General features: G+C 38.4%; 1 long non-coding RNA gene across 2 annotated transcripts in view; it reads right to left on the bottom strand.

The window, feature by feature from the left end:
• Window positions 1-10,984: 10,984 nt before the first annotated feature.
• Window positions 10,985-14,572, bottom strand: part of LOC134734052 (uncharacterized) — a 293,059-nt gene continuing 289,471 nt past the window's right edge. For both annotated transcript variants that reach the window (XR_010117455.1, XR_010117456.1), the window contains one exon: window positions 10,985-11,195. This is a non-coding gene — a long non-coding RNA (uncharacterized lncRNA). The remainder of the gene's footprint in view (window positions 11,196-14,572) is intronic.

Raw genomic sequence — 14,572 nt, 5'->3', positions numbered from 1 at the left:
TTCTCTCAACACCATCTACAGGATGCCCTGATATTTTTGTCCTCTAAGTAATGCCAGACAGTTTGGCCTAAGTAGATTCTTGGTTTCACAGGCAACTGATAGCTCCTAGCCCTACAGGAGCTTCTTATGCTGAGCAAGAAGTTGATTAAATTTACACTCAGGTGGTAGTACGTTATTTATTTACTTAGTTATGTATTCATTGGTGTTACCAAACATTAAAGTAATTTTTAAAAAAGACTTCTGCAGACCTACTCCCCAGTCCCTATCCCTTCATAACACAAACCTTAGATCTAAAGGCTTGAAGGTGAGAATAATAAATCTAACAACTTTTACAGAACACTAGTGTCTTGAATTTGTGCCTCCTTCATAGCTTTAACCTCAAATACAATCAGTTTGCAAGTCAAAACAAGATTTTAGCAACTGCCAACTCATCTTGGCATCTGAAAAATCAAGCTGTGTTCTGATGTTTGCTTCATAAATTAGAACCAACAATAAAGTTTCTGGAATCAGGGCTTAAGTGGCAATTTTGTTGATGATGCATGATACAGAACAGAATGCATTTTGCTCGGCCGCACGGAGCTGCCTTGGCAAGGCTGGCAGCAGTAGGGCGTTTTCTGTGTGGGATGTTAGCTAAGGTTTGCAAAAAGCCACCAATTATATACCTTCTGAGTCAAAGAGATGCTTTTCATAGCCATTTATGTACTTTAATGCTAAATGGCCAGAATTCCAGGGGTCATCAAGGACAAGATGATCTGAAATAAAAGTAATAATTTCTGTCCCATTCCAAATTACACAGATAACTTGCATAGGACCATATCAGGGGCAACTACTCTCATAAGCTTTGGGGTAAGGAATTAATTTATCATTGTTAAACCTGTGTCAGACACCCAGCAAATTCCCTAAGTTCACTTAGGTAACTACAAAGCTGAGACTGATTCCTGATCCATTCTTTCTTTTCTGGCTACCTGGTTCCTGTCTGGGAATGTAATCACTCATTTTTCACCTTTAACTACCTCAACCTGAACCTGCTTGTCTGCCCAATAAGACCTCATTTGTTCCTTTTCATTGCCAGCTTTCTCCAAGGATGCTCATGCTCAAATCTTTACTTCATTCCATTATCGAGTCTTATAATCGAATTTCCATAGTTTCACACCCCAAAATTAGCCTCTGAGGACCTCTAAATAGTTCCTTTTGAACAACTCAAGGAATATGTGTCATTTCTGTAATTCAGAACTAGGAACCAGATAAATAGGATTTATTGTCATTTTTACCTACTCTAAAGACATCATTGTTCCCTAGAGATGAGAAAACTGTTTACTGCTACTTTTGATGACTGCTATCCCCACTCTCCCCTTTTCTAGAAAAAATACAAGTAGAAAGCAATGGACAAAACTAGAACTTATTCTAGAGTTAAAATTGATACTGGATGAAACAGAAAATTTTTATGAGCACCATACCTTGGCTAACCTGAATATCACCACACCCACATGTGCAATTTCTCAAAGGTAGAGAGCAATCCTTACCCCTTACCTCCAATTTGGTGCCTAAAATTGAGGAGATCGGCAGCAGCTATCTTGTGATACATCAGCTATATCAATCATTTTCTAACGGCATATCCCCTGCCCTGCCCTGCCACAGAAATAAACTCTTATCCTGGATTTTTCCTATCCATTATACTTCTGAGAGCAGGATCATCCAGGAATGGGTTAAATGCTTTAAATACATGGCATTGTCTCTTACCAAAGGGTATCACTTCACAGTGAAAGTGGGGAGGAAATAAGCTGATGTCCTTTGGGGCTCACTGAAATTATTAGGTAGCCTATCATCCAAAAACACAGCTGTCGGCCGGGCGCGGTAGCTCACACCTGTAATCCCAGGACTTTGGGAGGCCGAGGCAGGCGGATCACGAGGTCAGGAGATCGAGACCATCCTGGCTAACACGGTGAAACTCCGTCTCTACTAAAAATACAAAAAATTGGCCGGGCGTGGTGGCGGGCGCCTGTAGTCCCAGCTACTCAGGAGGCTGAGGCAGGAGAATGGCGTGAACCCGGGAGGCAGAGCTTGCAGCGAGCCAAGATTGTGCCACTGCACTCCAGCCTGGGTGACAGAGCAAGACTCCATCTCAAACAAAACAAAACAAAAAACAAAAAAACGAAAGAATAGCTGTCTTTACTTTGAACCAGTGACCCACTTACGGTGCTGTTTCTTCCATAGCCAAATTATACAGGTCTAAGAATCAATCACTTTCAAATTTTGTTTTCCATACCAGTAAATCTAAACCCTGGTGTCCTATAGATTTTAGTGACCGAGAAAATGACATCTCCACTCAGACACATAGTAATACTTAGACCAAATAGTAGTTGAAATTGCCATGTGAACATTTCTAGTTTCTTGGACCACTGATTGAACCACTGAGAAATAGTCCCAGTATTGCCCAAATTGATAAAACTAAATATAAGGAGATAATTGGCTTCTGCTATATTCCATATGCCAAGAGGGAGTAGGTAGATTTCTGGAACTCCAAGACTTAGAGGGCAACTTTTTTGTATCACCATATCCAAAGGAAAAGGTTAATGGAAAATGACCTCAATTTCATATTGGCAAGACGGCCAAGAACTCAGACCCCACAGGAACGAAGATCACATCTTTTGAATAAATTCTCTATACGGCTGAGGTATTATCTAAAGGCTAAAGAAATGCAGGATATGTGGCAGTAAAAATACTGGTCCCCTCTCTTTTTTCTTTTTAAACATGAGAATAATTAATGTAGTCATTGCCAGCTTAATAGTATCCTTTTATCCCACTAGTATATATTAGGTAAATTACTGGTGGTTTTAGCTTCCATTTAATTTACAGATCATGAAAGGGTACGGGGTAACAGCTATATGTGAGTGATACAGGTAAAGGAAGAATTAGCATCACCTGGACTGTGTGGAGGATGTAAACAAAGGACTTTAGGGGGTCTTCATGATATCACAACCACTGAATTCAGGGACTCTATATGAATTTGAATTTCTTACTATAGATAAGGTAAATGCAGTTGTATGCATGATTACTGGATCATGTGAGAGGCTGGCATCTGTAGAACTATGAGGAAGAAAGCCAGCTCAGAAAACTTTTTAGCCACCTAATTTGCACGCAATCTATTTTAATTATCTCTAAGCAACCTACAAGGTCCAACCAAATTAAACACCCTTTTAGAAGAAGGCATTATAATGCTTACGTATTAGGTACAATGAGAAGGAAAGGAGAAAACATCAAAAAGCACTAGTTACACCTTGCTTCATCTCATACCCTTGGTCCCAAGGTAGATTTCCCTGATCTGTGTATTCCCTGATCTGTTGCAGCCTGCAACAGATTGATCACAATGACCCCTCTAGAACCAAAACTTGACTATTGTTTAGACCCTGTTATCAGTTGCTTGTTTTATGAAGAAAGTGGAAAAGGTTCAATTTGGGTCTTAGAGTGTCCTCTCAAGATGTACTTTGCAGCAACCATACCTGGATGAGGCTTTCCTGAATGTACCCCTCACTGCTCTCAGCTCCTGACCATTAGAAAAAAAAAAAAAAAAGCTAGCTTATCATTCTAGTATCTTTCTCCCAAGGTGGGAGGCTTTTCTTTTTAACTGGTTCAAGTTCTTTATCTTACATACAGATTTGGCAACATTGAAATCAAAACATCTCTCTTGCCAGATCCTGCTAAGCAGCTCAGAATCCTCTTTATCTATTGTATATTTTAAACAAAAATATTAGCATAGCTGCTGCTTCTCTCTTTCTCAAGGAGTTGTAGATGAGAAATGTAACCACATTCTTCAAATAGACTGTTGATATAGAGGCTGTTTTTACCATTCCTTCCTCTAGCCAGGATGAAATGATTAGAAACTTACTCTGAGGTAGGAAGGGTGTGAGTGGATGAAATCAAAGGGTGGTGTATACTGAACAGGACGCTTGAGCTGGCTGCTGTGCCCAGCCTCCCTCTTCTGGCTGTAACTGCACTGCCCAGGCTTCCTGTTCTGGGAAGCAGATATAACCTCTGTAGACCAGAAGTGGCCTTATGACCAAAAGGCAGATAATCCGCAAGCCAATTAGAAAAGTATTTCACAGCCTGCTAGCAAAGATGAGTTGAGGCAATTCACTGTTAACCCATGGAAAACAGAGCTGAAAGAGTAGGCGGAATTTGCTGGTCAGGAGCAAAGTGATCAGCAAGCATTTGGAGCACAGCAGAATCCTGAGTAGTAGAACAAAAACCCTCAAACTTCTGCGGCTATAAGCCCATGATGTACACACAGAACAACCCCTGATTTAGACACAATGCAACACAATGAGTTACTTGACCTTCAGAATTCTACGTCTTGATTTTTTGGATTGCTCATGTTCCTAATCTGTGTGTATCTTTATTTGAGAAATCTTGAATTGAATGGATTTATATTCTATGCATTAAAGAAGTCTAACTGAATAGGTGCTTTAAAAATTCAGTTCAGTTCAACCCATATTTATTAAGAACGTTCTAGGTTCCAAGCTGTGTCCTAGATACTGCAGATACAATGATAAATTGTTCATGAAAGCTTCTGCTTCCAGATTTCTCACTGTCCAGCACGGGAGAGAGAAAATTTCTTCATTGTATTATCTTTCATATTCAGGGCTGTATCTTAGGCCTTGTATCATGTATTAGTTAATTTTATCTTCACATAAATTCCATAAATAAATTGTATTCTCACTTAACACATTGTGAAAAGAAGTTCTGAGGGATTAATTTTCTTACCTAAGACTACAAAACTGGTAACAAGCAGAAAGATAATATAACCTTAGTTGTTCTTATTTAAAATTCAAGCCAACCTCAATACTCCTTGCTGCCTCCCTCACAATAACGACTATTTAATGTATGTTCTATGTTTGACTCCATTTTATCTTACTTAAATATTACAAGGAAGTCTTACTATTCACTCCCACCTTATAGATTTTTTTAAAATTATATTACAGAGGGTATAATATAGATGGCAAAGTGACATGTTTAGTGGAGTTATGGCCAAAACCGAGACACATGTGTTTGAAAAGAGTGGTAGAATAGTAGGGAGAAAGCATAAAAGGGTACCATCACCATCTAGTTCCTGTCTTGAAATGTTTCATCTGTGTTCACTTGTACCTAATTTAATTGAAAATTAAAGTAAGGGCCTGTATCTTCTTATAGGTATCCTATAAATAACTTCTTAGGTATCCTATAATCTACATGAGTAGTCATTTAATTGAATTACAATTCTGAATAGACAGAAGAGTTGCCTGGTAAAGACATCCTACTATACTTATCCTAGGAAGAAGCCTATTATCCTAATTCAACCTGCCAGTGCTGAGGGAGATATCAGGTTAGTATCATTCTTTTCTGTTTCATCTCAAGGGAAACTGAAGCATGGAACATTGTCCAGAATGTATATGAATCCATAATACAACAAGAACTAAATCAGAGAAACTCTGGAACCCTACCCAGAAATTTCAACTAGAATGCCTCATGTAAAATTGTTATCAATGTCCTAACTGAATGTTGCAACATTACAGCACAGAGCATACACTACCCTCATAATATAAAATTGCAGCACCCTTATGTGGTAAGTAAGAGAGGCTCTTAAAGCTCTCAAAGTAGGTTGAGAGTCAGTTCTAGGGTTGAGGCAGTGCCTCAGGGGACAGCAATATTATAATGCAGTGTTTTCCAGAGTGTGTTCTAGAAAAAAACTCAAATTAGGTTTTACAAGAAAAGGTCAAATAAATATAGGAATTGCCACATGTATAACTCCCTTTGAATATTTACACTAGCATACAAAAGAACTTTGAGAAACCCTGCAGAAACCCTGCAGTACAAGAATATGCCAAAAAGATATGTATCATTTTTCTTTGTAAACAATGGAAACAGGCTTTGGTTAACTTAACCAAAAAGAATTTTTTTGGAAGGATATTGGGCAGATTGCTCATGGATTCTACTTGGGAATGAAGAAGTCCTCTAGAAGGACAAGGGCCAGTCAAGGCTCATTTAGGCATTTTAACCAAAATTTATGGATTTTCTTTAGGCCACGTCTGTCAGATAACATGGCTCCAGATTTCTTCCCCCTTCCATTCCCATGTTTACTTTACTTGACTAGAGAGTCTGGCTGGCTTATTGAGGAATCAAAAAAAAAAAAAAAAAAAAAAAACACCTCTGCCTAGAATATGTCACTGGATTACAGTTCGACCTCAAGCAAATCACTACATGAAGTGATTACTATGCATAATGGACAAAATTATTTCAACAATTGTTTATAGCTCTAGTATAATCATCTAAGTTGAATTTTAAGCCTTTAACATTTCTTGATGGTCTTAAGAAACCCCCCGAATGTTTCTTTGATTATTTTACCGAATCTCTTTTTAAACTGTGCTGCACTGTGAGGCAGTTTAGTTTTATTTTTCTCTGTAGTGTTTTCTTTGGGAAATCTGAAATGCGGTCAAAATAAAGCAAAGAGGGACTTGACCTCTAAAATGGAAACTTTTCACTAAAAATTCCTCTTACTATAAAAACCAGTAACAAAAAGTAAGTGAAAAAACAAAGATGGAACTTTATTTTACATACTGATTCTAAGTCCCAAAACTATATGCTTCCGTAAGCTGGCCATGCCCCAGCATTTGCTTGCTGTCACACATGGTGAAAAGATTAGTTGCTTTTTTGGCCAGTTTAGGCTTAATATTCCCTATAAAGCTCTAATGAAAAAAAAATTGTAGGCAGAAAGAAGGAAGCTCTCTCTTCAACTTCTCTTTTTTACCCTCCCAAAAGGAATATTTGTCATGTTTCAAGTCACCAACTGAGAGGCATTTACAAACTATAGGTTATTGTGCATTAAAAATGAAATAAATAGGCCGGGCATGGTGGCTTATGCCTGTAATCCTAGCACTTTGGGAGGCTGAGGCGGGCGGATCACCTGAGGTCAGGAGTTCCAGACCAGCCTGACCAACATGAAGAAACCCTGTCTCTACTGAAAATACAAAAATTAGCCAGGTGTGGTAGCACATGACTGTAATCCCAGCTACTCGGGAGGCTAAGGCAGAACTGCTTGAACTCAGGAGGTGGAGGCTGCAGTGAGACGAGATCCCTCCATTGCACTCCAGCCTGGGCAATAGAGCAAAACTCTGTCTCAAAAATAAATAAATAAATAAATAAATAAATAAATAAATAAATAAATAACTGTGGTTCTTTTCTTTTCAACTTTTATCCACACAGTCATTGCAACAAAATGACCCATGACCTTTTTTTTATTTGCCAGGAAGCTCAGCCATGCCTCTGATGTTCTCTGTCTCCTGTACTCTTTCTGTATCTTATAAGTTTTTCCCTGTTGCCATACATGTTCTTATCTCTTTCTTCTTTCTATGCAGATAAAGACAAAAGAAGACCATGGCCTTTTCCCCTGAAAACAGACCTAAGGTTACGTAAGATTCTAATATTAGGATAGGTGGTAGAAATAGGTTGCCCCCGAGTCAAACAACCCACTCTAATAGAGTTTACAATATTTCTACTTGGAAGATTGGATTCAACCTACTAACAGTGAGCTATGAATTTGTTTCCCTTTGCTGTGATTTCTGTATGAAATACGATATACAGAATGATGTCATTCTGGTTCAGAATTCTAAAATGGATTTGGGTGTAGTCATTCTAAGAAAGACTGCCTGCACAACCTGCAACCTTGAAAAAAAAAAAACAGTAACTTGGTTGAACCATTTAACTGAACGAAACTGCCACAACCACAACATCCTGAAAAATAGCTGAATTTCACCAGTGCTGCAAGTCTTGAATAGCAAAAACCAATGAACTATGGACTTGTGTTTAAGCCAGTTGCCTTTGTCAATAATAATTATTTCAAAATAACTTATGTAATCACCCTCTGCTTCCTTTTAAAAATCCCTGTCCCACTCTGTCTCTTCAGAACACAATTTGGCTTCCAGCCAGATCTATGTCTCCCAAATTGCAATTCCTAACTCCCCAATAAATGGCTTGTCTTATTCATTTGCAGTCTGTTCTTTCACCTCTTCTTGGTTGACACTTATTTGTATATTCATGTCTTCAAAAATACTTATTAATAAAGTACACTAATGTGAACTAGGAGATACAATAGTATAACAAAAACCTGACTATTGACCTTGGAGTGCTTGAAATTATATAGAAGACTCAAAAATCAACCCTATATGGAAAGATAATATTTTGATAAACAACCAAGTTTATTTTTTTTTTTTCTCAAAATTATCCTTTTTGTCCCGGGAGAGGATTAATCAGCTTGAAAAAAAATAGTAAGCTGAGTTTCTGAATGGCTTTTTTAAAAGCTAATTACAGGAATAATTGCCTTGAAAGCCAGTGGGAAGAGGCTTAAAATGAAAGCTTGACTCTGAATATCAAGAGTAGGCAATATATTAAGGAGGTGGGCGCAAAGTTTATCCATAACTTTCTATTAGAATGGCATTCAATGAAGTTGACGGCCATACCACTCTATATGCACCCGATCTTTTCTCATTTCAGACGAAAAGCATTTAATAAGAAATATTTTCTGTAGTCCCAGCTACTCGGAGAGGCTGAGGCAGGAGAATGGCGTGAACCCGGGAAGCGGAGCTTGCAGTGAGCCGAGATCGCGCCACTGCACTCCAGCCTGGGGTGACAGAGCGAGACTCCATTTCCAAATAAATAAATAAATAAATAGGAAATATTTCCACTTTTTTTTTTGCCTGGAAATAGGAGCTTCCGAACTGAAGGAGAGAGCAAAAGAGTAACCCTGTGGTTATTATGGATTGCACAGAAAGGGCCCCTTGACTCTGCTTCCTCTGAGGCAAAACCACAGAAAATTAGGCTAGAGCATGATCTCCCTGCCTTTGTTGCATCCTGGGAAGAAGGCAAGACTTGCAGGGAAGCCGGAATCTACATGGCACCACAACCCTGTGGCTGAGTAAGATGTCTAGGAAAATGGGCCTGCAGGCAGCCTCACGGAGTGCAGCAGACTCTAGTGGGATATTGGCTTAGTCCGTTCCGGTTGCTTTAACGATATACCACAGACTGGATAGCTTATAAACAACAGAAATGTATTTCTCACTATTCTGGAGGCTGTGAATTCCAAGATCAAGACAGATTCAATGTCTGGAATGGACCCACTTCCTGGTTCATAGATGGTACTTTATTACTGTGTCCTCACATGTTGGAAGGATTGAGAGGGGATTTCTCTTCTTTAATAAGGGAACAAATCTCATTCATATGGGCTCCACCCCATGACATAATCACCTCCCAAAGGCCTTACTTCCTAATACCATCACCTTAACGGTTAGGATTTTGATATATCTTGTGGGGGCACCAACATTGACCGTAGCAGAAATAGAAAATCAACTAAGTTTGAAAGCAACCTTCCTCACTCCCAGCCCTTGCCAACCAAAAGAAAATCAAGTCCTAAAATCAGTCCAGTAGGTCTCCAGGGTAGGATTGAAACAGGACAGACAGCATGGATGTCCCAATAAGAGATTATTGCAGGATCAGGAGTAGCAGCAATAAATTCCAGCATAAGTAGGAACAAATTGATCTCAGCACAGGTTACAGAGACTAGAGAACCATGGTGAACAAGGTATCCCTTTCCCTCTCAGATCAAGAACTCATTTCCTCCTGGGAAAAGGGAAGGAGATGGGGGAGAGAAGGCCCTTAAATTGAAAGAATAGTACTTTTGTGAAAGGGACTAAAAAAAGTTGTAAGAAGATTGTAGCAAGATTTAATTGCACCACAAATGGAAATGGAATCCCAGGAGCTAAATCCTGTTGGACAGAAGTGAAGGAAATTATGTCTTTGTACACATTTGTACTTTGTAACTGTGAACATTCATAATAGCACAATTTATAATTACAATATAATATAAAGGTACTATAAAGAAAAAGTATAAAGTGTCATGCCAGTGTACAATAGGTCTTGTCTGGGGTCTATGAAGTGGTTTCATGCACTCTAGCATTGACATTTGGGATGAGATTTGAAGGATGTATGGCAGGTATGCAGGAAAATAGAAGAACACTTCACACACATGGAACAGCAAGTGCAAAGTCCTCAAGACAGAAAGAAGTATGATATATCATTGGAAGAGAAAATCAGCCCAAGAGGCTGTAAGATGGAGAACCTACAGAGGTACAAGAAGAAAGCAAGACACAAGGGTTGGGGAGGAGGAGCAGGAACCAGATCCTGCAGGAACTCTTAAGCCTTATTATGCATATTGCTCTTTGTGCTAAGGATGACCCCTTGAAGTATTCTAAGTGTGAAACTGATCCAATTGAATTTATGTCTTGTAAGTAGTACCCTATCAAAATATGAGAAATGGATTATAGGTGGGTAATGATAAAGGCATGGAGGCTGTTTGGGGGCAAGTGCAGTGGGGTAGGGATGAGATGATAGAAAAGGACAGGAATAGAGGTGAAAAATGCAGATACATGTGAACAAAATTAAATGTTAAAAATCAAAAGGAGTAATTGAAATGAATTGCAAATAGGAGTTGGGAAAATGTAGAAGGATTCTGTCCTTGACATTAACATTGACATTGACAGCCATGTTTGAACATTCTTACAAACCTTAGTATTAATACTACCAGAATCCTATTATTCCTTTTCATGCATATGACAGTAATCCTGAATATCTTCCTGAATATTCTGAATATTATCCTGAATTGCTGAATCCTGAATCATCCATCAATCCTGAATATCATTCATGAATTATGCTTCATCTGACTTCCTAAAGATAATGGTTTATAGTTCAAAGTTTAAAAAGCAGTTTATCTAAAAGAATGCTTGAAAATTACTGAAGCTAAAATTAATCAATCATCCTACATTTAAGCAAGCAATTTAAAAACTTGTTTTCAATTTCCAGGTTATTTTTAAGATGTAAAATGACAATTTCCATTGTACGTTTCTCTTCTACTAAGGATAAAGTAGTCCACACGTACACATACAAACCTTCAAATATGCAGTTATCACACACAGAAGTAATTTATTGCCATTTTCCCCTTAGCTTTCTCCTTGGTTTCACTTAAACTTCTCATTTGTTTACTCAAACTTTAAGAATATAAATATGCTCAAATGGAGTAAAATACTGTACTTCTTTTCAATGTTCAGGAGGTGGAATATGTACTTTGAGAACTTCTTTCTTTTCGAAGTGGTAAAGTAGACACATCTGTACATCTGTGGGGTAACAAAGAGACACACATTAAAAATTCTGTGCTTGTCTAGACCTAATCAAACCCATTTCACAGTAGGTGTTAAATGCTTCTAATTAAAGTATTTAAGAAATTTTTAAAAACTCAAGAATGGTAGCAAAATGTAAACATTCAAAAATCAAAATCTTTGTTTTCCCCAGGTTCCACTTTGGTCTCCATAGTAACAGGAATACTTACTGGCTTGATTCTCTCCTAATTGATTACATATATATACACACACACACACACACACACACACGCACGTACAAAATGTGTATATATATATAGAGAGAGACAGAGAGACAGAGAAAGAGAGAGAGAGAGAAGAGAAGTATTAGCAGAGGAAACAGGCTGTCTAATCTATATTCTTTCTTCTCCATGCTTCCCCACATCTCTCTTCTTTCTCATAGCCTCCTAACCAAAATAGATTGATCTTTTCCAGGTGGCATTAACATTTCCAGGGGACTCTTCAGTGGGTATGATGGACTGGAATGAGAACGTGAACTGCTTCTCACAAAGGGGATAGGCTACAGAATTTGACACATTATTATGTCATTTGCCAAAATGGGATAAATTGCAAGACTTCCCTTCCATTAGACAAGATAGACACCCTCCCTTTTATTTAAGCTAAAGTATTGCCACCTGAACACATTTATCTGAAGACAGCACTGCACAGAAAGGCAAAGATGACTCCATAGAACAGGTCTGTCTGCTTTCATTCATGGATGGTAGTTAGGAATTAAAAATTAATCTCATCACAAAGGCTTTTTCCATCTCACTCCTTCAATTCTTTCTCATTGCTTCACCTGTGCCTCACTGCAACTCCTTTTTACAGTTATACAAAAGGCACACCCTTGTAAGTCCTCCTCAACTTCATTTTTCTTGATCTCAAACCAGGAAAAAAATTAAATATTTATTTTCCCAGTGTTCTATTTAGACAAAAACCACTATAGAAAAATGAAAAAAGAAAGATTAAAGAGACTTGAGAGTGAAACAAAAAAGTGAAATAAAAATCAAGGCTTGAAGCAATAAGGCACAGAAGTTTAATTCACCTTGAGGATCATTCATTTCAAAGCTCTAGTGAATTTTCTAAGACTGTAGTATATAGTTCTATTCTTCCACAATATTAGAGTGTTAAATGCAATGCTATCATAGGAGCTGATGACTCAGAGGATTTGTTTGTTTATATAAACTGTTTATCAGAGGAAGTGTTTGGGAGGTATGTCTTATTCTCATCTGAACTCCAGATTATTATTTCACCAATCTCAGTTGTTATACAAACTTCTGATAGCAATTTATTGGATGTTACAGAAGCAGCCACTTCCCTTCACAATTTTGTAGAAATATAAAAAAGTACTTTGTTTTCACTGTTTAGTCATTATAATTGCTCAAGTTTATTAATGGTATATGGCTTCACTCTATCTTATTCATTTATCAGGTTAAGCTAGATTATAGTGTTGTAATAACTCCAAAATGTCAGTCACTTAAAATAACATAAGCTAATTTATTGCTCATGGCACATATTTAGCTTGATTTGGTAAGGAAGACTTTGCTCATGATAACTGTTCAGGGCCCAAGGCTGATGGAGTTCACCACTTTAGGATGCTACCACCGCAGAAAGAAGTTTGAGGGACTCCATGGTAAGGGAAAGAAGAGATAGAGAATTAAGCACCATATCATTACATGATTCATCCTGGAAGTGATACTGCATACTTTTGCTCATATTTCATTGGCTTTTAAGTGGTAGACAAGTAGAAATCAAGGAAACCCTAGAACTGACAAATATTGATAATGTCTACATCATCCCTTCTTCTCCAGGTTAAGCTATTTGGGGCTGTACCTCATAGACAGCAGGTCCTAGGTGGCTCACATGATTCATGTCCTCTGGTGTTCATGCCCTATATAACCCTTCAGGCCTCACGTTTGGGCTGGACCTGCTGATATGGTTTGGCTGTGTCCCCACCCAAATCTCACCTTTAATTGTAATAACCCCCACATGTCAAGGGTGGGGCCAGGTGGTGATAATCAAATCATGGGGATAGTTTCCCCCATACTGTTCTCGTGGTAGTGAATCAATCTCAGGAGTTCCGATTATTTTATAAATGGGAGTTCTCCTGCACAAGCTCTCTCTTGCCTGGTGCCACGTAAGACATGTCTTGCTACCCCTTCACTTTCCTCCATGATTGTGAGGTCTCCCCAGCCATGTGGAATTGTGAGTCAATTAAACCTCTTTCCTTTATGAATTACCCAGTCCCAGGTATGTCTTTAAGAACAGGGTAAGAACAGACTAATACACCTGCATATTAGTTTGCCAGGCTGCAGTACCAAAGTACCATAGAACGGATAATTTAAACAACAAAAATTAATTTTCTCACAGTCCTGAAGGCTTGAGGTCTGAGATCAAAGTGTTGGCAAGGTTAATTTCTTCCGAGACCTCTGTTCATGGGTTATTAATACCCATCTTCTCCTTGTGTCTTCACAGGGTTGTTCTTCTATATATGGCTGTGCCTAATCTCCTCTTCTTATAAGGAGACCAGTCATATTGGATTAGGGCCTACCATAATAAACTCATTTAAACTTACTTACCTCTCTAAAGGCACTATCTCCAAATTTAGTCACATTCTGAGGTACTGGGTGTTAGAGCTTCAACATGAATTTGGGAAGGACATAACTCAGCCCATAACAGCCTGTGACATGTGTCTAGCCAGTAGAATATGGCAAAGGTGATGGGGTCCTGTGGATGTAATTAAGTCCCAAATCAGTTGATTTTCATTTAATCAAAGGGAAAATTATTCTGGACGACACTATGTTAATCAGACCTAATCCATTAAAAGGAAGACTGGGCTTTTTCTAGGAAGAGAAACTCCTCTCATAGCCTTCATGAAGCAACCAGCCATGTGTCAAAGAACTGCAGATTACCTCTAGGACCTAATGGCAACTACCAGCCAATAGCCAGCAAAATTCTGGGGCCCTCAGTCATACGGCTGCAAGAAAACTAATTCTGACAACAACCTGAACTAGCTTAGAGATGAATTCTACCCGTTTGGCCTCCAGACAAGAATTCAGCCTTGCCAGTGCCTTTGTTATAGCTGTGTAAGATCCTGGGCACCAACTGAATTGTGTTCAGGCTCCTGACCTGTGTAAACTCTAAGATAATAAATATGTGTTTTTTAGCTGCCAAATCTGAGATGATTTGTTACTCAGCAATATAAACTAATACATGGCAGTAGTGACTTTGTTCCCATTTGAGGTGTAGCAATCTGACAACTTGGAAATCTGATTTTAGACAATAATTTACTCAACTTTAAACTGTTCCAACGTGTGTGTGTGTGTTAATAGTCTCATTCTTAGTTCCTGTGGTAT

The sequence above is a fragment of the Symphalangus syndactylus genome, chromosome 12 (genome assembly GCF_028878055.3).
Source record: "Symphalangus syndactylus isolate Jambi chromosome 12, NHGRI_mSymSyn1-v2.1_pri, whole genome shotgun sequence".
Classification (NCBI taxonomy): domain Eukaryota; kingdom Metazoa; phylum Chordata; class Mammalia; order Primates; family Hylobatidae; genus Symphalangus; species Symphalangus syndactylus.
Note: the sequence above shows the minus strand (reverse complement) of the source record. Positions and strands in the feature narration are given on the sequence as shown.